Below are 23,483 nucleotides of genomic sequence, written 5' to 3'. Positions count from 1 at the left end.
CTTCCCCCGGTAGAGGGTCGGGTGGAAAATCCTTGGTTTGCATATGTTCCACCGGCTGTCCAGCCGGTACCCACTTAACCACACATAAGAGTGCATTCCTCTTTCCTCTCCAGGTCTCCGGAGGATCGAGAGAGCCGTGAGCGGGTACACACCAGCTCCCCTACCTCTCCTCTATCGCCAGCTGGTGTCCTGAGGAGTCCGAGCTCTCCACTGAGGAGACCGGACCACCAGCACCCTCATCGGAGTCTGCGCTCTCTGCAGAGGAGACCAGACGACCGTCACCCTCAGCGGGCTCAGGTCAGTGTCTCACACACACATACTGTAGATGTTATGCTGTTACAGCAGACGCACCGGCAGTATCACCTGTCTCGCTTCGCTGCCCCACCGCGGGTACTTCGGTAGTGTCGTTAATTCTCCTCGTACGGTCCCGGGATGCTTCGCTTCAGTTCCCAGCCCGTCTCGTTGGGTTTTACGCACTATCCGCCTCGGTTACGTAATACAATTACCGGCACTCCCCCAAATTCTCGGGCATTCGTTTCACTATAGTGAAGCGTCCGATGCACATGTACTGCGTGCAAAAGTCGATGTCCTGCTGGCGAAGGACGTTTCGAGCCGGTCCCTCTTACCGAGAGTGATGATAGGGTTTTTCCAGCCTTTATCTCATAGTACCCAAAAATACGCGGTGGGTTACGACCGATTTATTTACGCACCGGCTCTACAAATCTGATCCTTTAGGATGATACGCCGAGGCTCGTATTTCAATATTCAGATCGGTTTGCAGCAGAGACCTGTAGACGTGTACTTCATGTGCCCATCTCCCCTCGCCTTAGACCGTTTTTCGCTCTGCGTTCGTGGAGTGGACATACTAATACTAAGTACACCATTCGAGCTGTCTCTCTCTCCCCGTGTCTCCATGGAAGTGCTAGTCACGGCATTTAAATCTCCGAGAGAGAGAGCGTTGTTCGCATTCTGCTTATATTTATGTCAACTATAATGGCTCGTTCTTGGCAAACGTGCGCGAACACAGAGATTTAATGCTTCAGCATCTCGCTCGTTTAAGTCATCAGGTCAGCTGGGAAAAGAGCAACGTTGCCCCGTGCAGAGGATCCTTTTCTCAGTATGGAAATAGACTCGATCGATTTATTGGCGTGTTTTACAAGAGCGCGCAACCAGTCAGTTCTGACTTGCCTCGGTTTAATTCGAGGGAAGTACGCGGTCCCTCTGAAACAATTTCAGAAGCTCCTGGACATACAGATGTGGCCTTTAAAAACGCGCGTTTTCTCCCGCGGCATTCGCCAAATCGTCTCGCGGAGTCACGCAGAATTCTGCAAGTGTTTTCGGGGGGGCTACTTTCCCTTTTCCCTTAATGTGTTTCGCTTCACAGAAAATCCACCAGGTGGCGCATAAAAAACTACATTTTTATATGCGTTGTCATTGCGGTTGTTTCCAGAAGTTAATAAGGGCATTGCTGAATATTTAATATTTCTATTAAAACAGCAAAGTGACGTCAACCCCTTCTTGCCAGCATACATATATTAAGATGACTGTACGTGCAATGGGCATTTATACTAAGTGCAACAAAGAATTTAGTGTGAGCCTAATACCCTTAACTCTATTTACAATGAATATCTTAATTATTTGTGTTGTCGAATTTTGACACCGTTTCATTGTTTGTTTATAATATTAATAATTATGTCCGTTTTTCTAAAAGTATTAATATTTTAAAGAGATTCATGTGGTATAAAAATACATGTTTTAAAGTTAAAAATGTTGTAAAAATATATTAGTATTATTGTTCTTAATATATTAAGAACAATAATATGACACATGTATATTGCGCTAAAATGATATACATATGGACAGAGGAATTCTTCTCAACCACCACCAATAAAGTTAAAAAAATATTCTTTAGAAAAATAGCGTTTAAACCCACGCAGAGCGAACAAGAAAACATGGGCCTATGCTTACATACTGTACAGTGGGCATATGATATCTTTATTTAGTTTTACATATTTAAAACTTTAATAATACCTTTCTTGCGCATATAGGCAGTCAGTGTTATGATTTTTTTTAATCCTTTCAGCCGTTATTCATAACAATAAACAGATTTCCTTATTGAAAGAAAAACGTAGAAAATGTTATTATGGGTATAGTTGATGCAAATAAAGTGTGCAGTATACAAAAAATGCAAACAAATTATTTCTAAAAGTGGCAAGATTTTAAAAAGATAAAGGTGGTATAAAGAAAGACATGAGAAAAGTAGAGGTATGCAAAAGAGCACAGTTTAGTTATTGTTAATTAAAGCGGTTTTATACACCTTTGTTTGAATTGACAAGCATTTTATTCGCCACTTTCAACACATTTTGTGATTCATTTACTGATTTATTACAGAAAATTGTTGTCAGAAGCAACGCTATTGTACAAAGCATCTTTATATGTATGTTTTAAAGTTAAAAATGTTGTAAAAAATATATTAGTATTCTTTAATTTAAGAATAACAATATGATACATTTATATTGCGCTAAAATGCAATATACATTATTCTGCAAGCAATATAAATTATTCTCAACCACCACCAATAAAGTGTAAACATTATTCTTTAGAAAAAAAACGGCGTTTAAACCCGTGTTGCGTGGAGCGAACAAGAAAACATATGCTTACATGCTTATTCGGCATATGATATCTTTTTTATTTAGTTTTAAAAGTGGCAAAAAAGTTCTTAAAATCTAATGAATACTGGTTTTGTAAAATGTATATAACTGCAGATGCGTGCGTGGGATCCGGGCAGGTATCATTTTCCTCCAGACCTTGACGCATGGTCGCGGGAAGGCGAGAAATATATATTTTTTTAGGTTAAAATATTTTGCACAATTGATATATTACTTATGAATATTTTAGGAAATTATTTTTGACACACGTAGGTTATTACGTGTATTTTGGATTTTAATTTCATTACTGTGCCTATCCGTGGCCTCATCCGAGCGCACTTTCTCCGCCTTGCATCTTTTGAAGACATTGGTATGCAGCACCATGACCCAGAAAAGACTCACACACCTTTCCCTGATGCATGCCCACACAGAAATACTGAACTCCCTGGATATTAGTCCTCTAGCTCATGAAAGACTTTGGAATCTCTATTATACAACCGGCGCAATTCGCGAGGCGAGTTTTTTCTGTTCGAGTAAAGAGCGCGTTGATAATATGCGTATTAACGGAATGACAACGCGGGTTTGTTTATTACATGGATGCGCAGCAGCACAAAAACGCTTTTTAATATGAAAAATTAAAGGATTAAAATGTAACAGATTATTATTGAGTCTCTTGGACATAAATGATGACCAATTATGAGACGTTAGAAGGCGCAAAGAGCTGCTTCATCTGTAGCTAAGTAAATAAATGCTTTGCTTTAAACAAATGCATCTACTTTTAAATGTTTTTTTTAAAATGCTACCCAACGGATTTATTGTATATAATGACTCTGCACCTGTAGATATGGTGAGATGAGAAAACATTTTAAGTAATGCTTTTAAAAAAAACATTTCGCTGTCCAAGTGCTGAAATGGCTCTCCACACGTTTGTAAATTCTTTATCTTTTGTTTGTAACAAATAAAGTATTTTTACAGTACAAACCTTATATAAAGCCTATTCTAAAAATGTAATTATACACCATGTTTTTCTTTATAAAAGTATACAATATCAGAACTAAACCCATTATTATTTTTGTTCAAATTATGAATTATTTATATGTTTAAAAAAGACAGTAATAGTACTATTTAGTAAAAAAAGATCTATATAAAAATATACTAGGTATGTTAATGTGAGAATATTTTACATCTGTTAATCGACGTGTGATCTTAACTTAAAAACGAAAGTAAAATATGTTCGTCCGCATGGACATTGAAAACTGTGAAGTTTAATTAATATTATATGTTGTTATAATATTATATGTTGTATGTAAATTGTAACGAAAGTAATTCCCCCTGGGATAAGTATTTTTGCTTCTGATTAATAGCGCATATTCATCTGAGAACTGATGATTTCTGTGTTTCAGACCCTGGCTGTGTGCCCTGAAGTGTATATGACAATAAAGTAGTAAATCTCAATGTATTTATTTTTAAAATGTATTTTAAATAGGCCTATAGGCTCATAGGTTTTTTGGTTAAAAAATTCACAGCACCCCCTGTTCAAAATGACTTCCAGCGGCCCTGCCTTGACGCTTTGTGTGTTCGACTTTAAATGGTGCGGCGCTGACTGGTCGGCGTATGACATCAGAGTACCGCGAGAGCAAAGGTAAAGTCGGACCATTTGTAACATTTCGACTTGCTCTCGCGGTACTTTGATGTCTTAGTTGCCGAACTGTCTGCGCAGCGCCACATAGAAACGCCCTTTGACTCTTTAAGGCAAAGTACCAGCAACATGAGAAGTGGTGGCACGCAAAAGAAAGTGAAGGTACGCAGTACGCTAAAATATAAAGTGTCTGTACTGCGAGCACTGGTTTAGTTATTTACATCGTGTGTTGCTCTTTCACCATTGTGCACCCGCGCACTCGCTCTGTAGTTTGTAGCTCGCGCTCCGGCTTCGATAAACAATGCCCGTTTCTCAATACCAAGTAGGGGAGAGTGGGGCAAAGTGAGCCAGTGGGTAAGTTGACCCACCCCCTTTATCTAGGCAACCATACAGATTTGTAGCCGTGTGACCACAAATACAGGTAGCAACCATAATTTATATTTGGCTATGTTAAAGAGAAGGACAAATTAAAGAGTTATGATTAAAGTATGATTTAAAAAAAAAAAAAAACAGTTTTTATCCTATCAAAGTAAAATGTATACATACCAGGTATAATGGCTGTTATGTCAAAGTAGATTTATCCAGGTCTAAATATTTATACCATACATATTGGTGATAGGCTAATGTATAAAACCATGTGAATGATTTAGCTAAAGATTAGCCTGAATTACTAAGCTAGGCAGTTTTCCAAAACGGTGGCTGTGGGGCAAAGTGAACCAGATGGGGTAAACTGAACCAGGGGTTCAACCCCACCATGAGGCACTGTAACCATTGAACATGTTTCATAACAAAAAGAGCCTAGGTTATATCAACATATGTCAAATTAAGTTACCTGATATCTACTTAATTTTATAAGTTATAAACATTCATTTAAAATAACATACAGCGTATGTATTAGGCCTATTTGCTTAAATTGCATTTTAACAAAGAAACTGCAAGGGTTGAAATTAAAACCCAACGCGATGGTGAAAACTGGATAAACCGGTTTTCTTTTGATTCCCTGATGATGAGGTGATCGATTAGCATTGGGGGTTGGCAAAGAATTGGCAGACCTAGGGGTGGGTGGTTTTTAATTTCTTGACTCTGTGTCACTGGTAGCTGCTAAAACAAGCAGCTAAACCATGTACAATTAATTACATTTTGGAATTAACTTCCTTCATGTCTTTTTATTTATACACTGTAAAAAAAATTTTCTGAATTTTTAAGTAGTTAGCATTAAATATGTTTACAAACAATTGGTTTTTTCAAACTCTGGGATGTTTGTGATTATCATCATTCAGAAAAGTGGTGCTTGTGTTTAGACTTGTGTTTTACGTGATTAAATCATGAAGATTACATTAGTTTCTTTTCAGTGTAGAACAGTTTGTAATCAAAATGCAAAAATATAGTATATTTATAAACATCGCTGAAACAAAGAGTGAATTAAAATTAAAAAAGTAATAAAGTTAAAGCTGCTGATAATTTTGTTTATATTTACTAGCCTTTTCTGAGTGAAAAATGTTTAGATTTTGTTAAGTAGCCTAAATCCTACTCCAATTTATTTCAGTGTGGGTTTCTCATTTTTATCAGCTTTCTTTTGCTTTTCAAAGGGCCGTCTACCTTTGCTACCGCCAGTGCTTTAATGTGGGCCGGTAGGCGCCAGTACTCAGTACCGCCACTTCCAAATATAGCTCTTGCGTACCACCACCTCTCCCTGCGCCCAGAACGTACTTCTAGCGTACCAGAACGCTCATTTGCACATCTGTTTAAATCAGAGGCTTAATTTAATCCTTTGGCTGCGCTGCCGCTTTTCAAAGCGCCCTTCACAATGCAAGCTACCTAATTCGTCCCACCGAGAGCAGAGACTACATTACCCATACACCTTTGAGTTTTACAAGTTAAAAGCGCATGCGTAGCTTTTGCTGCTGTCAATAGGCTTGTTCGACTTCATGCGGCGCCCCGAGAATCGACAGCCGGAAGACGTCACAGTATCGCGAGAGCGAGGCGAAATATGATTTCTTGAATCATTCTCGCGGTACTCTGACGTCATCCGGCTGTCGGTTCTTGTGGCGCCGCATGAAGTCGAACAAGCATAGTGTTAACAACGTGGTTTGGAGAGGTGTGTGAAACGCGCAACCATTGCTGCTCTGTTAAAATGAAAATACAATGAATACTTAATATGCCCTCCTGGTTTTAGACTCTGAGGAGTAAAAGAACAAGGCCAGAATCAGAGGACTCTCGCTGGCTGACATCCCACCAAGCCAGAATGATATCGCTGCAGCTACCCTTTTGTAGGTACTACGTGACAATCTCTGCTGTCGCGGCTGTCAGCTTGGTTCCCCTCGACGCAACTTCGGATTTCCTCAGACGATGTGCAGTGTAAAAATACACATACTTGCGTATTATACATACTTGCTAAACTACAAGTGAACAAAATTTCAATGAATTTGAACGACGTGCACAGGAGTTTTATCACCCGCAAAATGGAAAACAATGGGACAAAATAAAGTGATGACTTTCGAGTTTCAAATGGCCAATATTTTGTTATTCTTGAACCCATAGACATGGTCTTGGTGTCCAGAGAGTATCTTTGCCCGACAGCGACAATATGTTATTAAAAAATAAATTACATCATTATGGATAAATGAGTGCTTGCAGAATATACATATTTGAGAATGCTTATCAGTACTTTTTTGTTTCTTTAACTTTAAAGATGAATATTCTTCTTTAGAGATGGGCAATTTTCAGCAATAGCACATTATATTCAACATTTTGAGCTCATAAAAAAGATTTTTCGCTTATTTAAATGATTTTTTTATGTTTTTATGCACGTTTAGTTTTGGTGCAATTTCATCAAAAGCTTATAATTAGGAAATACACACAACACGCTTAACGTATATTTTCTATATGTTAAAAATGTTGTAAAAATTGCGTATTCTTATATAATAAGAATAACAATATGATACATTTATATTGCGCTCAAAATGATTTAGAAATGGAAAAAGGAATTCTTCTCAACTGAGTGCTTGCAGAATATATAGGCTATATTTGAGAATGCTTGTCAGTACTTTTTTGTTTCTTCAACTTTAAAGATGAATATTCTCCTTTAGAGATGGGCAATTTTCAGCAATAGCACATTATATTCAACATTTTGAGCTCATAAAAAAGATTTTTCGCTTATTTAAATTACTTTTTTATGTTTTTATGCACGTTTAGTTTTGGTGCAATTTCATCAAAAGCTTGTAATTAGGAAATTCACACAACATGCTTAACGTATATTTTCCATATATTAAAAATGTTGTAAAAATTGCGTATTCTTATATAATAAGAATAAAAATATGATATATTTATATTGCGCTCAAAATGATTTAGAAATGGAAAAAGGAATTCTTCTCAACTACCACCAATAAAGTTTTAAAATTCTTCTTTAGAAAAACGGCATTTAAACCCACGTGCACCGAACAAGAAAACGTATGCTTACATACAGTCCGTGTATGATATATTTTTTATTTAGTTTTACATATTTTTATTTATATGCATTTAATAATAGTCTACCGTAAGGTCATAATGTACACACTGTTAAAAATGATTCAGTGGCTTTGTAAATATCTCTAAAATAAATGATTAAAGTAACTTAATAAAATCTCTTAATGCAGTTATGCGATTTTTTTAGTTGGAAAATAAATTACTTAAAATAGAACAGATATTTTGTGTAAAATGTACATATATTATTTGATGTATACGCCTTAATAATATAAGTATTACATTTACAGATTATTTTAGTCAATATATTTAAAAAGGTCAGAGTAATATATTTAAGTTTTTTAAACTGTAATAATTGCATATTTCAAATTATTATTATTTCTATTTGACATCAAAAATGTGTAAGTTTTACGCCTAACTTGAAGTATGAATTATTTATATTTTCACATTGATATTATTTGAGTAAATGTAGGCAAAAAATAAATTAATAATAAGTAGAAAAAATGTCAATTTTAAACAATCACATAGCCAACGGTTTTTAATCAGCAACAAAGAAACTGCACATTTTGCCGATGACAAACACCTCAGAAACTCCTCCAATTTATGAATATTTACACTCACAATATGATTTTATTTCCTTAGTACAAAAGTATAACATATTATACAAATTCTTAGTGAAATGTATTAAACACCATTGCATACTTTTTATCGTGTTTCATACCATGTAAAGGGAAACATGATAATATAAAAAGTAGCCTACTGTTCAGTAATGCAGAAAAGTGCAACACAACCATGTTAAAGCTATTAAAACGTTCAGATGCAAAAATGAACTAAATGTAAAATTAGATCTTAATGATATTGCGTAAATGCGCTCGGTCTCTTCAAAGGTCTTCGCGAATTATTTTGTTATAAGACTCGATTATCATACATCACGTCTCTTCTACTGTAAGTACACGGAAAAAATAAGACAAATGATGCGCGTTAGAGTCGGATTTTTATGAAGAATATGTGACTGTTTATGTAACTGGCAAAAGAAAACTTCGCCAACAAAATGTTTGCCAAAAAGCATGCATTTGTATGACATCAAAGTCTATCGCCTAAACATTGATAATCCGTGTCATGTTACTTCAATATCATACAGTATACGCTAAGCATGAAGTCGAGCACACACATTGTCGTCAGTATGGCCTACATGAAACACGCCTGCCCTCTACAGGTTTTTATATTTCCTGCGTCCCCCACCGAACTCCCCTTCTGCGGGATCTCGCAGAATTTCGGAAGTCTCCGCGGCATTCTGCTCTCAGAAACGCGCATTTTTAAAGGCCACATCTGTATGGCAGCAGCTGCGGCGTGACATCTGCTCGAGCTGCTTCATATGAGACCGCTTCAGCATTGGTTCTACGATCGAGTCTCGAGGAGAGCGTGGCGCAATGGCATACACCGTGTAACCATTACACCTGCGTGTCATTTCTACTTTACCCCGTGGTCAGACCCAGCATTTCTGATAGCAAGATATGCCTCTGAGTCGGGTCTCCTGGCATTCTGTAGCATGCGATGCCCCCAGCACGGGATGAGCAGCCACGTATGACGGGCTTGCAGTCTCAGGGGTGTGCATAGCACCCCAACTGCCGCGAGCGGTGCGCTGTATATCTGGGACTTGTACGCTCCGCTATGGAGATGCGAGGGAAGGATGTATTAGCCGACACCGACAACATTGCGACTGTTGCGTTATTTACCGTTAAGGCGGTTTTTGCGCTCTCGTCACCTGTCGCATCTCGCTCGTCATCTCCTCCTTTGGAGTCAGAAGCATCTGAGGTCCCTTCGTGCCATTCACTTTCCGGGGACGCTCAAATACAGCGGCGGACGCGCTTTCCCGAGCTGCGCGCCCCGGAGAATGGCGACTTCCCCCCCAGACGGTCCAGCTAATTTGGAATAAGTTCGGTCGTGCGCAGATAGATCTATTTGCGTCACCGGACGATACCCACTGTCGCCTGTTTTATTAACTAACCGAGGACAGCCTCGGCGTGGATGCGTTGGCACACAGCTGGCCGCGGGGGACGCGAAAATACGCATTCACTCCAGTGAGCTTAATTGCACAGACACTGTGCAAAGTCAGGCAGGACGAGGAGAGCCTTTCGTTAGTCGCCCCATACTGGACGACCAGGAATTGGGTTTCAGAGTTAACGCTCCTCGCGACAGCCCCTCCCTGGCGAATTCCCCTAGGAAGGACTTTCTTTCTTTAGAAAGGGGCACATTATGGCACCCGCGCCCCGACCTGTGGGATCTCCATGTATGGTCGTTGAGTGCGCGCAAGGTTTAGGTGATTTATCGCAAGCGGTATCTAACACCATCGACGCGGTACGAGCACCGTCCACAAGACGGGCTTACGCGCTTAAATGAAACCCTTTTCGTCACCTGGTGCTCTTCGCAACGCGAGGACCCCAGAGAATGCTTAACATTGTGCTTTTATATATCCTCAACATAGGTTAGATGGTAGGCTGTCACCCTCCACCATTAAAGTTGATATCGCCGCTATTTCTGCTCATCATTCGCTTATTAACGGCAGATCAGTTGGCAGCATGATTTGGTTATTAGATTTTAAGAGGCGCTCGCAGGCTAAACCCCTCGCGCCCTCCCTCTATTCCTCCTGAGACCTGTCCATGGTGCTGAAGCCCTACTACAGGTTCCGCGTTCGAGCCTTTGCAGTCTGCGAGTCTGAAGTTTTTTTTTTTTCAATGAAAACTCCGACCCTGCTAGCATTGGTCTCCGTGAAGAGAGTAAGGAATTTACATGCATTCTCTGTTGACGATTCGTGCCTTCAGTTTGGTCCTGCTGTCTCACTGAGACCCAGACCAGGCTACGTGCCCAAAGTTCCCACCACTCCCTTCAGAGATAAGGTGGTGAGCTTGCAAGCGCTGCCCCCCGGAGGAGGGCAGACCCAACCATGGCTTTATTATGCCCCGTACGAGCGTTACGCATCTACGTGGATCGCACACAAAGCCTTAGGACCTCAGATCAGCTCTTTGTTTGTTATGGTGGCCAGCAGAGAGGGAAAGCTGTCACTAAGCAGAGGATGTCTCATTGGATAGTTGATACTATCGCCCTTGCTTATAATCTGCAGGGCATTCCTTGTCCATTTAATTTGAGAGCTCACTCTACTAGAAGTGTAGCCTCATTTTGGGCATTCGCTCGTGGTTCCTCGCTAACAGACATCTGCAGAGCTGCTGGTTGGGCGACACCTAATACGTTCATTAGATTTTACAGTGTTCGTGTCGAGCCTGTCTCCTCTCGTGTTCTTTCCTCGTTAGGGGAAGCACAGAGAACAGGCTCGCAGGTCGGCTTGCAGCCTCCGACTGCTGCTCCAAACTGAGCTCAGTATGGAAGGCTTTCGAGGCAAAAACGCGTAATAAATTGTTTTGCCTTCCTCCGCTGCCTTGGCAGCCTGATGTTGCGGAGCATCCGCTGCCAGCCTCTCACTAGCTGCATCCTCGCGAACCTGTGTTTGGCTTGGGCATCCACATTGCGTCCCACTGGGTTCCTTGTGAGTATTTTTCCGTGGGGTTAATCCTACTAGCCCACGTTTCCCTCAGCAGAGCACTGCTTTACTTACACAGCCACGGCTGTCATTTATACCTCAACTACGGTTGACTTTCGCCCACCAATAGCCCTTAACGGGGCGGTGGCTTCCGCAGCGTCCCTATACCGCTCAGATAGGGCGCTTCCCAGTCGCTGGCACTACTGTGGGGTTAAAGGAACATCTAGTGCCCGGCCTTCTGCCTTAAAACCTAATTCTCCTTATCCTTAAGTGGAACCGGAGGGCTTTACGCAGACACTGGAAGAGGTCAGCCCTCAGTGGCGTTTTGGTAGGGATTCCCAATTCGTCGGTCACGACGTGACGTCGTAGTGACCGACTGAAAGGGAACGTCTCGGTTACGTATGTAACCCTCGTTCCCTGAAGGAAGGGAACGGAGACGTCACGTCCCGTCGCCACAGGGCTGCTTCCTGCTGTTTATCGGCCGGTCACACTTTCCGGCTTTCTCAGCGAAATGAAGCTAATTTCCATATTTGCACCTGTGGCTTATATACGCACCTGGCGGGGCGGCGCCAGCATTATGCAAATATCTCAATGCCAAGTTCATTGGCGTTTTAGTAGAGTACGAAGCAGATTGGTCTCTCTAAGCGAGTTCCCAATTCGTCAGTCACGACGTGACGTCTCCGTTCCCTTCCTTCAGGGAACGAGGGTTACATACGTAACCGAGACGTTCTTTGGGGTTGGACCTTGCTTGCGTTTCTTGGGTCCGATTTCAAAGCCCCCAAACCCTTTCAGTGGTGAGGGTGGACGCAGCGATGTCCTCTGCTGGCATCAGGTCCTGTGTAGAGGCAGATCCACCTCCCATTACACGGCGTGCCCGATTTATGCTGGCAAGTTTGGGATTCCCCGTCTCCTGACATCATTGTAGCGCTTGGTGCAACGATGGGGATGCCAGCTGATGAGACAATTGTGATTATTTCCTCTCACGCCTGTTCACTGCTGTGAACCGCTCCTGTCGTGCGCCTAGTAAATCCGTCACAATAATAGCAAACCGCCATGGAACTTGCGCCCTTGCATTTAAAGGGAATGTTGGATAGCGTTCTGATTGGTTTATTTGACGTTACGCCCAAACCACACCTATGAATAATGAACCTACTTCAGCCCAACCCCTTATTGATTTGCGCCTGGCGCAAGAGTTATTTCTCCCGCCGGGAAAATAGCAACAGCGCCCAAGATCCGCCCACAAAGTCACTTGCGCATTGCGCTTCGCACTTGCGTTTCAGATCGTTAAAATAGGGCCCGTTGTTTTTACAAGTTCTAAAATTCATGTCAGTGAACATGATGAATCCTGTGAAATGGTCAAATGCATTAAACACTTCTTATAGTATTGTACTATTATTGGTGGGAGGAAGCAAATTACCAAATTGTCCAAATCTAAGTGAGTATTTTAGTTGTTGATAATGTGTGTGGCGGGGGGACTTCAGGTGAAGAGTAACAACCATGCTTTATATTTCAGTTCTCCCCCACACTCTTTGGGAAACAGTAAGCATTAAGCAGTGGCAGAACTAGAGGCAAAGAATACTTTAGGGGGTTGATAATCCATAAAAGAACCCTGTATCAAAAAAGCATAAAGGAATCTCATGATTGCTGAATAGCCTATTTCACATTATCCCACATTAAATATCCCTTTAACTGCATGCATTACTAGATGTAAACATAATATTAAGGTAAATTTTAAAACTTTCTATTTCTCACATCTGATTTACTGTCTGTTAATGAAGCAAAAGATCTAAATTTAACTGCAGTAACTTTAGTAAAACATTTTTTTCAAAAAAGTAACTTATTTAAAAGTAAATATGAATTAATATTTTTTTACAAAGTTACAGAAGTTAGTAAGAAGCAGTGAGTGATTTTCTCTTCTTCTTTTGTTATTTAATTAAGCTCAAAACACAAGCTGTTTCTGCACTTCTGATATTAATCTGGAGTACTTATAGAGTAGTATTACATCCTTTATATCTCTGAAGAGTCTTTAGTTTAATCAGATTTATAAAAGAAAGATTAGCTTTACAGATTCTTTCCAATAATGTACGAAAAAAATGAAGAAGGAGGAGTTAATACCGTGGGAGGAGTAAGTACGAGTCATGCAACACTTTATACAACACTGTTTAACTTAAGATTCACTACATGTTCGTGTCATTTATATAATATGTTTGCACCTATTTCCAACATAAGACAGAAGTCTTACTTACCGCATGCAACTCATGACCCGGATGGGACTTTTCAATGAAATCCAGCGCATCAAACACACATGTAAAACTCTGCTGCTACCCCGGATAATAAACTATATCCATTGTTTCCATAATGCTGGCTTTCTTCTCCTTACATACAAAAACAAATCACTTATTCTTTCGGGCCATTGTTGAGTTTTGAAATTAAACAAAGCTGTCGCATGATGTGATGTTTGTAAGTTCTAAGTTCTGGCGTCTCCCGCTGATTGACAGGTGGGCGGGGTTTTCCCGGGAAAGTTCCCATAAAAAGAAGTGCCCATGATGCTTAAACGTTTTGTCCAACAAAATAATGTCACATACTGACGATTGCACGGGGCGGAACCAAAAGTACGGAAGATTGGTTCCTACCCGGACGGGTGAGCGAAAACACAGGAACTTCCGGTGAGACTTCGGGAGGCAAATCAAGCCAGATTAGACGCAGGTGAGGAAGATAAACGCGGCGATTGGGGATTGGACAATCCTAAAATGGAAAGGAGGATAAAGAGAGCACAAAAACTCGAATGAGGAGTCGAAAACGGTTGACTTTGGGGAAGCTGTAGTTCCGCCTCGGGCGGTCGATTTCGGGGTGGGCTTCTTTCCGCTAAGGGCGGACCAACACACATACTCCTGCTGGAAAGGCTGAAGGCTCCGTTGATCCGGGGATCGCTTAAAAGCGAGCGGAAAGAGTGCGGAGCCGACGAAGCCGAAGAGAAGGAGTTGTGGTGACTACTTAAAGGAGCACCACGGAAAGAGAGAGGAAGGCCTGGATAGAGTCACGTCTGGAAACGACGGAGGTTGTGTCCATTGGATGAAGAGGAAGAGAGGAATATAAATCGCTGGGCTGAGTATCTTGACTGAGGTGATGTTTAAATGATGAAATCTACATGAACTTTAATGTGTTTAAGCTACTGTGAGAGAACGGCCTACCGGAAGTGTTGGCGAAGGCGTTTTCCAGTCACGGAATTTAGACGAGCAGAGGAGTCATAGTTGTCGGAGGAGGACAAAGGAGATACAGCAACGGATCAGTATTATTGTGAGTACATCGAGGCTTATGCCGAACGATCTTGTGGAGAATATCTTGTCCCATCTAGTTGTGAGTCATCATTCATAGGATAGCGGCCCTATCACGGAGCAGAGTGGTAGGCGAGCCGGGGAACGGAGACACAGGGGGACACAAGTGGTCCGGCCAGAAACCTTAGAGCCTGTATGTTAATCCTCTGTGTTACAGCTAAAGCCTGGGAAGGATTGGCGGTGGCCCCAGCCAAGGGCCCAGAAGCATCTTAATGCCCCCCCCCCCTTACTATGAAGGCTTGAAGACTGAGATACGTCTCTTTTAGTTATTTAATCCCCCTATTACCATTTTAATATTTAAATAAAAGTTGTCAAATTTTAATTCTTTGTCTGTCTGGTCATTGGGGTGTTTTGTTACCTCCTCGGGGTGGAACTAGGAGGAGCATGACTCGCGACAGGGGCGGTCCGCTTCTCCGACCTGTGACAATAATCTTTACAGAAGAACACAAATTTTATAATTTTTTACGTTTAAATGCATTTACTAGAAATTAGAAGCTAACCTTAGTCTACAAGTAAACTACTGCAACTGTTTCTGGAGATCAATCTTTTAAACTTTATTAAACACAAACATGTCCCTGTTAAGCAGTATCATTTTTCTTTGCACTCATTATTAATATATTTCAATACTCATCCTTAAGTGACAATCAACATTTGCGGCAGTGCTCTTACATCTGAACAGTTGCCTTTACGTTTCTTACAAATTCATTCATTAAGAGCTTGGTGGTGCTGAACCTCCTTCCTGAAACGGGCCCCTGGTATCGTGACTGTCAGGATGAAGTGCCACATTCAAGCAATAAGCTTTAAATGTGACACCATAGAAACTCAAACATTATAACATAAAAATTGCTGTGTATAAAAAAATCACTCCAGGAGGACAGTTGGGACATTTTAAACATATGCATGAAAAAAGTAAAAACATGAATTCTTGGTTTATTTGCGCAAAGACGGTCAACTCTGAGCAACAGCACGAAATTATTGAAGATTTCTTAAAATGTTATATCAGACAGCTTCTTAATTTCACCCTCATGTTTTGTGCATCGCACAAAAAAAGGAAAATATGTCACATCACTAACTTCCGTGCTTGAAGGTGGATAGAGCGTGTTTCGTCCCTACTTTGTTGATATGTTTGTCTTGTGGCATCTACCATAGCTTCTCTTTGCGTTTGAAAATTAAGGTTTGTTGCAATTTCACCGCTATATACCACTAAAAAACCTATACAGTACCTTTAATGCGTGATGAAGTTTAAAGTCGCCAACAAAGTCTGTAGTTCCATGTAGCAACTTGTTAGAAACTGCACTTTTTAAGACACTTTAAAGCAGAGGTTCTCATCTCTGGCCCTCGAGATGCATTTCCTGCAGAGTTTATGCTAACCCAATATCTTTTTAATGAGTTTAATCAAAACATCATTCAAAAAACCCATTGACTACTGGGCCATGGAACTCAAAGTGTTAACAGAAATGCTAACTTGCTTCCAAGTTTTACTACATTATAGCAAAATGCTAAAAACATTGAGCGTTTGCAACTGAATGATGGTGCAAGCATTACAGAATAAAGTATTATGGCTGGTACATCACTCACCTTGTGAATGTGAATGATACATTCCCATACTTAATTTTCATGAAAAGCTGATAAAGTTTGTAATTTTTTGCTATTAATAAATTTTAGTAAAGGTGCGTTTACTGTGAACTGCCGTGTCATAAATATGTATACTTTTTTAAACAATGGAATATCCTATATCCCAGATGATGGGATCCAAGATGTGTCAGTGACAATACAACTGCGCATTACACTGTGGTAGTCAGTGTTGCCAGATTGGGCGGGTTGTAATGGTCAGTTAACTAAAATAAACCAGGCTTGATGACGTATGCACCCTGCCATGTTCGGCTGTCATTAAGTAAATTCTGGCACCATGAACTTCAGCCAGACTGTACATAGTTCTGAAAAGTTCAGATGTTAATAGTGTTCTTCAGCTTCCTTGCAAGTTCAACCAACAGCCTATTATTGTTCTGCATTTACTGCATAAGGTAAGCCTATTTACGATCTCTCTCTCACACACACACACACACACACACACACACACACACCTATTTATCAGAAGTAAAAATACATCATTAATAATTATATAAATAGATTATAAACAGACATTGTTTAAATTGTTATTAACGAATTGGGTATTTGAAGAATCATAAAACCACTTAAATATACGCTGTAAAAGTGCATTGTGTGTGTGGGCGAGGGGGCATAATGTAGCTGTTGTGAACAAGTTAAGTCATTTTAGTGTGTGGTTCTGTTCTGGTGTCGCTAGCTATAGTATGGTGCATTAATTGTTGAAGTAATAATAAGTAAACGCTAATCAAATTAAACCAAAATGTTGATTTAAAGGGGCCATGTCACAGGACTTTTTTAAGATGTCAAATAAATCTTTGGTGTCCCCAGAGCCCATATGTGAAGTTTTAGCTCAAAATACCATATAAATAATTAATTATAGCATGTTAAAATTTCCACTTTGTAGGTGTGTTCAAAAATGTGCCGTTTTGGGTGTGTCCTTTAAAATGCACATGAGCGGATGAAATTTAAACACTGATCACAATGATGGTGGTTTGTTGAAATTGAAACTCAATTGTTCTGTGAATTATTTTCTCTCTGCACTAAATAGCAGTGCTGTGGTTGGATTAAGGGGTGGTTTTATTATAATAAGAGCTCCTTATGACATCATAAGGAGAGCCAATTTTCAACGACCTATTTTTTCAAGTGCTTGTAGAGAATGGTTTACCAAAACTAAGTTACTGGGTTGATCTTTTTTATATTTTCTAGGTTGATAGCAGCACTAGGGACCCAATAATAGCACTTAAACATGGAAAAAGTCAGATTTTCATGCCATGGCCCCTTTAAATATTTTGGGCTGTTTTTTGTGCGTTTGGGTGGGTTTTGGAACAGTTTTGGGCTGGAAACCATCATCTCCATCTGGCAACACTGGTGGTAGTCCTAGTCATGAGTAGTATGTTGTGTAACAATGTTGCGTCCATTGCACAAACAAGCTTTAATTAATTCCCATTACTAAACTGTGTTTATTTGGCTGTACCCATCTCATGGGCCTGTTTTTATCAAACTCACTATCTGCTTTGCCAATATACATGCCAAATAGCACTCATGGGGCACAGACTTGAGAACAGAGTGGACCAAGAGATATAGCTATCACCACCAAGGACCCAATTATCTTACTTGGACATTAATGTTAATTAAACTTTGTTTTACTACAGATTATCACAAGTCACACCTGTATTTGTCAAATTACATCATCCATTAACACTGTGTCACCGGACAGTGTGTTACTTTGTGAACTAAATGTCCTAACCTTAATTGTCCATAAAGTATTTATCTTTATTAATTATTAAGGGTGCGCATTGTATGGCAAATCTTAAAGTAAAAACAAAGTACTTTATAACATCATGGCTATTCTAACATGGTCGTTGACTCTGCACCATTACTAAATGTGTGGATATTAGTTTAGTTGTCCAGAAATGCACAGGAATGTAACAAATGTAGTTCCTAAAATGAAATCAAACCAGTAGCAATTTAAAGCAATAAAGCATGGCCTTATTTAAAATGGGAAGCCATGTCTTGCAACAATTTCTAATCAGGAGAATAAAATGTAATTCATTAGTCAATACATACTTCATAAAAACACAAAACACCATCCACTGTATATAAACACTCTGTTATACTGCTATTTAGATACAGATAAACATAAGCTAGGGTCACCAAAACAGATAAACAGTTATTTTTATTTATGCAACTGACTGGTACGGTTTGTGTAAATTCTAAGCTTTAATTCTAAGTTTACAAAAATGTTTTAATAAACAATGACCCGAGTGAAAACGATTAGCATTCATTGTTATTTAGATATCGATAAGTCCAATTGAAATGTCTACAACAATGAAAGATTGTGTAGACTGTAAAATGTCTACATGCAGGCTCCATGCTGGTTAAACAATCATTGGTTCTTGCATGTCTCATTACTGCATGTTTCATCATGACACATTTGATGACTAGTCACAAAACACGCAAGAACCAATAATCATCTTTTTTTACGGGCATGAAGGCTGCATGCCACCATTTTACATTCTTCACAATCTTACAGCAATGTTTACATTCAAACATTACTTATCAACTCTAAATAAGCTAATAAAACGTATTGTTTAATCCCACAAATTTCATTTCACTTCAGAAGACATATGAGGTGCTCAGATGCAAAAGTAGCTAAACGTCACATTAATAAAAAATGAAATGATGATATTAAACAAATGTTCTTGGCACACACTATATTATACATTCATCAAATCTGTCCCCGGTCGGGGTGGACCACTAACGCCCCCCCCCCCCCCCGAGTTCCACCTCGAGGAGGTCCCCAAAGGTCCCTGGGCGTGCTGTTCTGGGCTTTACAGGACTTTTAGGGTAAGTATAGCTTTAGCTTGGTTCAGATAACTCTGTGTCTCACTGGGCGTGCTGTTCTGGGCTTTACAGGACCTTCAGGGTAAGTATAGCTTTAGCTCGGTTCAGTTAACTCTTGGTGTCTCACTGGGCGTGCTGTTCTGGGCTTTACAGGACTTTCAGGGTAAGTATGACCTTTAGCTTTACTACAGGCAGCGGATTACCTTAATCACTATGTCTGGGTTCTTCAACTTCACAGCCAGGTATTGCACAAGAAAAACCATACATCACCTTGGCTTCGTTCAAGGGCTAGGGAGGGCAGTCTTTACCAGCTTCTACTACTGCTCGTTGGGCCGAACACGGCTGGCGTCGTCCCAGGAAAGAGAGATAGATGGGACCGCAACACTGGATCCGTGCAGTCAGACTGATACGCCCACTTTCTGATCCTTCCACGGGCCAGACAGGTACCTAGATCAGAGGGGCAGGCAGCTGGACTTTCTCCACAGTACAAGACATGCACACAGCTGATTAATCTCGTCTGTAACCGTTTCACCCCCCCCCCCCCCCGTTCTACAGTATGGTCTCTCCCCACAATACCTCACTTGATGCACTCCCTCGACTTTCTCCTTACTTGGACACAAGGGCTGAAGTTGTAGATGGGTGGATACAAGATAGTTGTCACCGCCACAGCAATCCAAGTAGCACCCACAAAGATTGGCTTGACCTAGGTGCGAGTACAGACAACAGGAGACACGGCACAGCACTGCAAGACTTCAGGTGCACACACGTCAAAAAGCACACTCACCCACTGCAATACACACACACTTTAGTGACTGGTAAGGCCGGTACTCCACACTACGTCAATTAATCTCTGTTTCCTAATGTCCCAATAAAGGTAAACAACCCGCTGTACTCACAGTTTCCGAAGCGTTTGTTTTCCTTTCCCCTTTAATTATCTTTATCTAGGTTGCCCGGGGTTACCCTGAGGTGACGGGTGTTTGCACACTTCAGTCCGGGAGGAACTTTCCCTCACATATTTGGTTCCGCCCTAAACGTCACTCGTGACAAATACCTTTGTTTCAAATCCGCTTAATCCCGCCTCAGGCCATTCAAAAATACTGGTTTGTTGGAATCTGCTAAACAGAATGTTGATTTTTTTTTACTAAAATCTTCTTAACTGCACAAATGATTTGGATAAACAATGAACATGCTAAACGACCGTGAATCACATTCAAACTTGTGAGAACTTGAACCTGAATGTGGCACTCACATGCATTACAGTGCTTCCTAATGTTTCTTTCTGATTCTGACTTTCATAATTTACAATGTTTTTGTTGCATCTTTAGTGATTTCCAACTGTTTACTATGTCTGTTTGCAGCAAAAGACAGTTTTGTTATTTTGTTAAATTACTGTGAAATGACAAAAATGACATTTTGTAAAAATAAGACATTTCAATTACTTGCTAATAAACTTTTAATTTGTATTAAAGTTACATTTCTAAAACTAAACATGCAAATTTACAAGAAAATGCCAGATAAACTTAGATGTACTTATCCTAGCTAAGATGGGTCTTCTTGTCTTCATAGCCACCCAACTTCACAACTTCCCTATCCAACCAGGCTCAAAAACCATACCACCTAGAAAGCCACAACTGGTGGGATTAACTCAAGCTCAATCGCCATACGCACCTCTGTCTACATTTCTCCATAACCTGAAATATGTTTCTCCTAGTACATATTGCTGTATCTGCCAATGGAATGTCCACTAGAGGCATTTTGTTTTTGTCCGTTTTGACACAGGATTTTTACCTGCTCATTTTTGTTAAGTATATTTGTGCCATTTGGTACTTATTTATGGTCATATGTGGCCAACACGCTGCATGTCAAAGCAACTTACTTTGAACTTAAATTTTTTTTATTTTAATGAACGCCAGCTGATTAAATTATACATTCATTACAAAACAATCATTCATTATTTTCCTTTTGTAAGTATTGAGTCAAAAAATCAAGTTCTTGACATACCTCGGCTGAACGTGTTCAATCCTGAGAGTAACGACTTCGGACATTTTTCTGGCAAAGTCAGACAAGCATGAACAAAATGGAGCAAAATGGGGAAAATCAAGCACTTTCATCACTTCTTGTGGAAACTCCAACTGAAAGATGCAGTTATATGTACCAGGAGCAACATATTTCATTATGCAGAAATGTAGGCAAAGATACGTAATTCCAATAAGCCTGTGTACATTGGGGTAATCTTCAAAAACTAACTGACCTTTATATATCACATCACTACGATGCCACAGCAATTCAGATTTGCATGAAACACCAGGCCTTATCCGATTATGCTATATAACTTCTATAACAGTACTTTATAATTTCTAGACTGGACTATTGAATTCTGGCAACCTGATCTCACGAATTTCCGTGGCATAGTCACGGAATTTTTTGCTCATTTTTCCGTGGCATTCTCACGGATCTCCTCATATTTCCGTGGCCCTGACACGGACTTTCTTTTCCGTGGCATTCTCACGGATTGGTTACTCAACTGTTTTGTCCTATTTTCTTACCATTGTCGCTTCGGTTTAGGGTTAGATTTACATAAAATGACATCCCTACCCAAACCCAACTCTAACCCCAACGCCAGGCGACAATTGATTAAAGTTTAGAAAATATAAAAGAATACATAAAAAAATAGTATAAACCAATACTTAAAGTGAAATACTAACGCAAACACCAAATCTAACCCTAAACCGAAGCGACAATGGTTTGAAAATAGGAAAAAACAGTTGAGTAACCAATCCGTGAGAATGCCACGGAAAAGAAAGTCCGTGTCAGGGCCACGGAAATATGAGGAGATCCGTGAGAATGCCACGGAAAAATGAACAAAAAATTCCGTGACTATCCCACGGAACTTCGTGAGATCATGTTGATTTTGGTCTCCAGCATATGCAATTTAACCTTTGCAGAAGAGTTTAGTAGCACAATGTCCGACAAGCTACTGTATCAGCCATGACACTCTCAACATCAATTTGTGCACTCCCTGTGGAAATAGTGACTAATTTCTGGAAAAATTACATGCTGATTTCAGAAAGAAGTTTGAATCTGGGAAAATGTATTTAAACTGTATTGGTATTGGTACCGTTAAATCATTGTCTCATGATGTGCGTTACATCAAAGCGGTCACCAAAACAGCATTCTATCATTTGAAGAACATATCTAGAATCAAAGGCTTGGTACCTCAAAAAGACCTAGAGCGGCTGATTCATGCTTTTATTTCTAGCAGGGTTGATTATTGCAATGGCCTATTAACTGGACTCCCGAAAAAAACTATAAAGCAACTGCAGCTTATTCAAAATTCGGCTGCTAGATTACTAACCAGGACTAAGAGAATAGAGCACATTACCCCTGTTCTAAAATCTTTGCATTGGCTTCCTATCAGTTACAGAATAGTTTTTAAAGCAATGCTCTTAGTCTATAAAGCACTGAATTATTTAGGACCTGAGTATATTTCTGAAATGTTTGAACAATATAAACCAAACAGGAATCTGAGATCAACAAACTCTGGTCAGCTAGTGGAACACAGAGTTAAAACAATATATGGAGAAGCTGCTTTTAGCATCTCTGCCGCACATGATTGGAATAAATTACCAGAAGAAATTAGAAGTGCTACAAATTTATTGATCTTCAAATCCAAGTTAAAAACATTTCTTTTCTCTTGTGACAAATTTTCTCTATGACTGAGCTTTTAAACATAGCTATACTGTTTAGCATCACAGTTTTTTATTTATTTTATCATTATTTTATTATCTTTGAATCAACTTTGTGTCTGTGTGTTTCCTGTATTATTATTGTGATGTTTTTTTATTAGCTTTGTTTTTCTTTGTAAAGCACATTGAATTGCTTTGATGTACGAATTTGTGCTATATAAATAAATTTGATTGATTGATTGATCATAATGGGCAAATTCATATTTATTCATATTACTGTCACTCTGAAGTTTGTTACAAGATAATGGTACTTTCAAAACAATACCTCAAAGAGCACATTTAAAGAGAATGGTGTTGTACTAGCCATGACCCTACCATATATAACAGGTCCCAAACCACCATGCAGTGTTGGGGGGAGGTAAAGAGTATTTAAGAGCAGGGAAGGACTTGTTTAAAAGCAGGGAGGGAGAAAGGGAACAAAACATAAAGACATGTTTTAAGATTTCAAGGGAGAACAGAAGAGTTTTACCTCAACTATAACAAGCTTAAAACTAAAAATGAAAAACAATCATTTAACGCTTTTCACCTTAATAAGGATTTGTTATGCTTAGCATTTTTTGATAGGTAGTCATGCTTTTATCTTTGTTTGATTCATCTATACTTCAGCAAATTTCTTGTCAGCCTATTGTATTTAAGCTTATTCTTGAAATGGCTTACAAAGTATAG

The sequence above is a fragment of the Paramisgurnus dabryanus genome, chromosome 8 (assembly GCF_030506205.2).
Source record: "Paramisgurnus dabryanus chromosome 8, PD_genome_1.1, whole genome shotgun sequence".
Taxonomy (NCBI): Eukaryota; Metazoa; Chordata; class Actinopteri; order Cypriniformes; family Cobitidae; genus Paramisgurnus; species Paramisgurnus dabryanus.
This window is presented reverse-complemented; position numbering follows the sequence as displayed.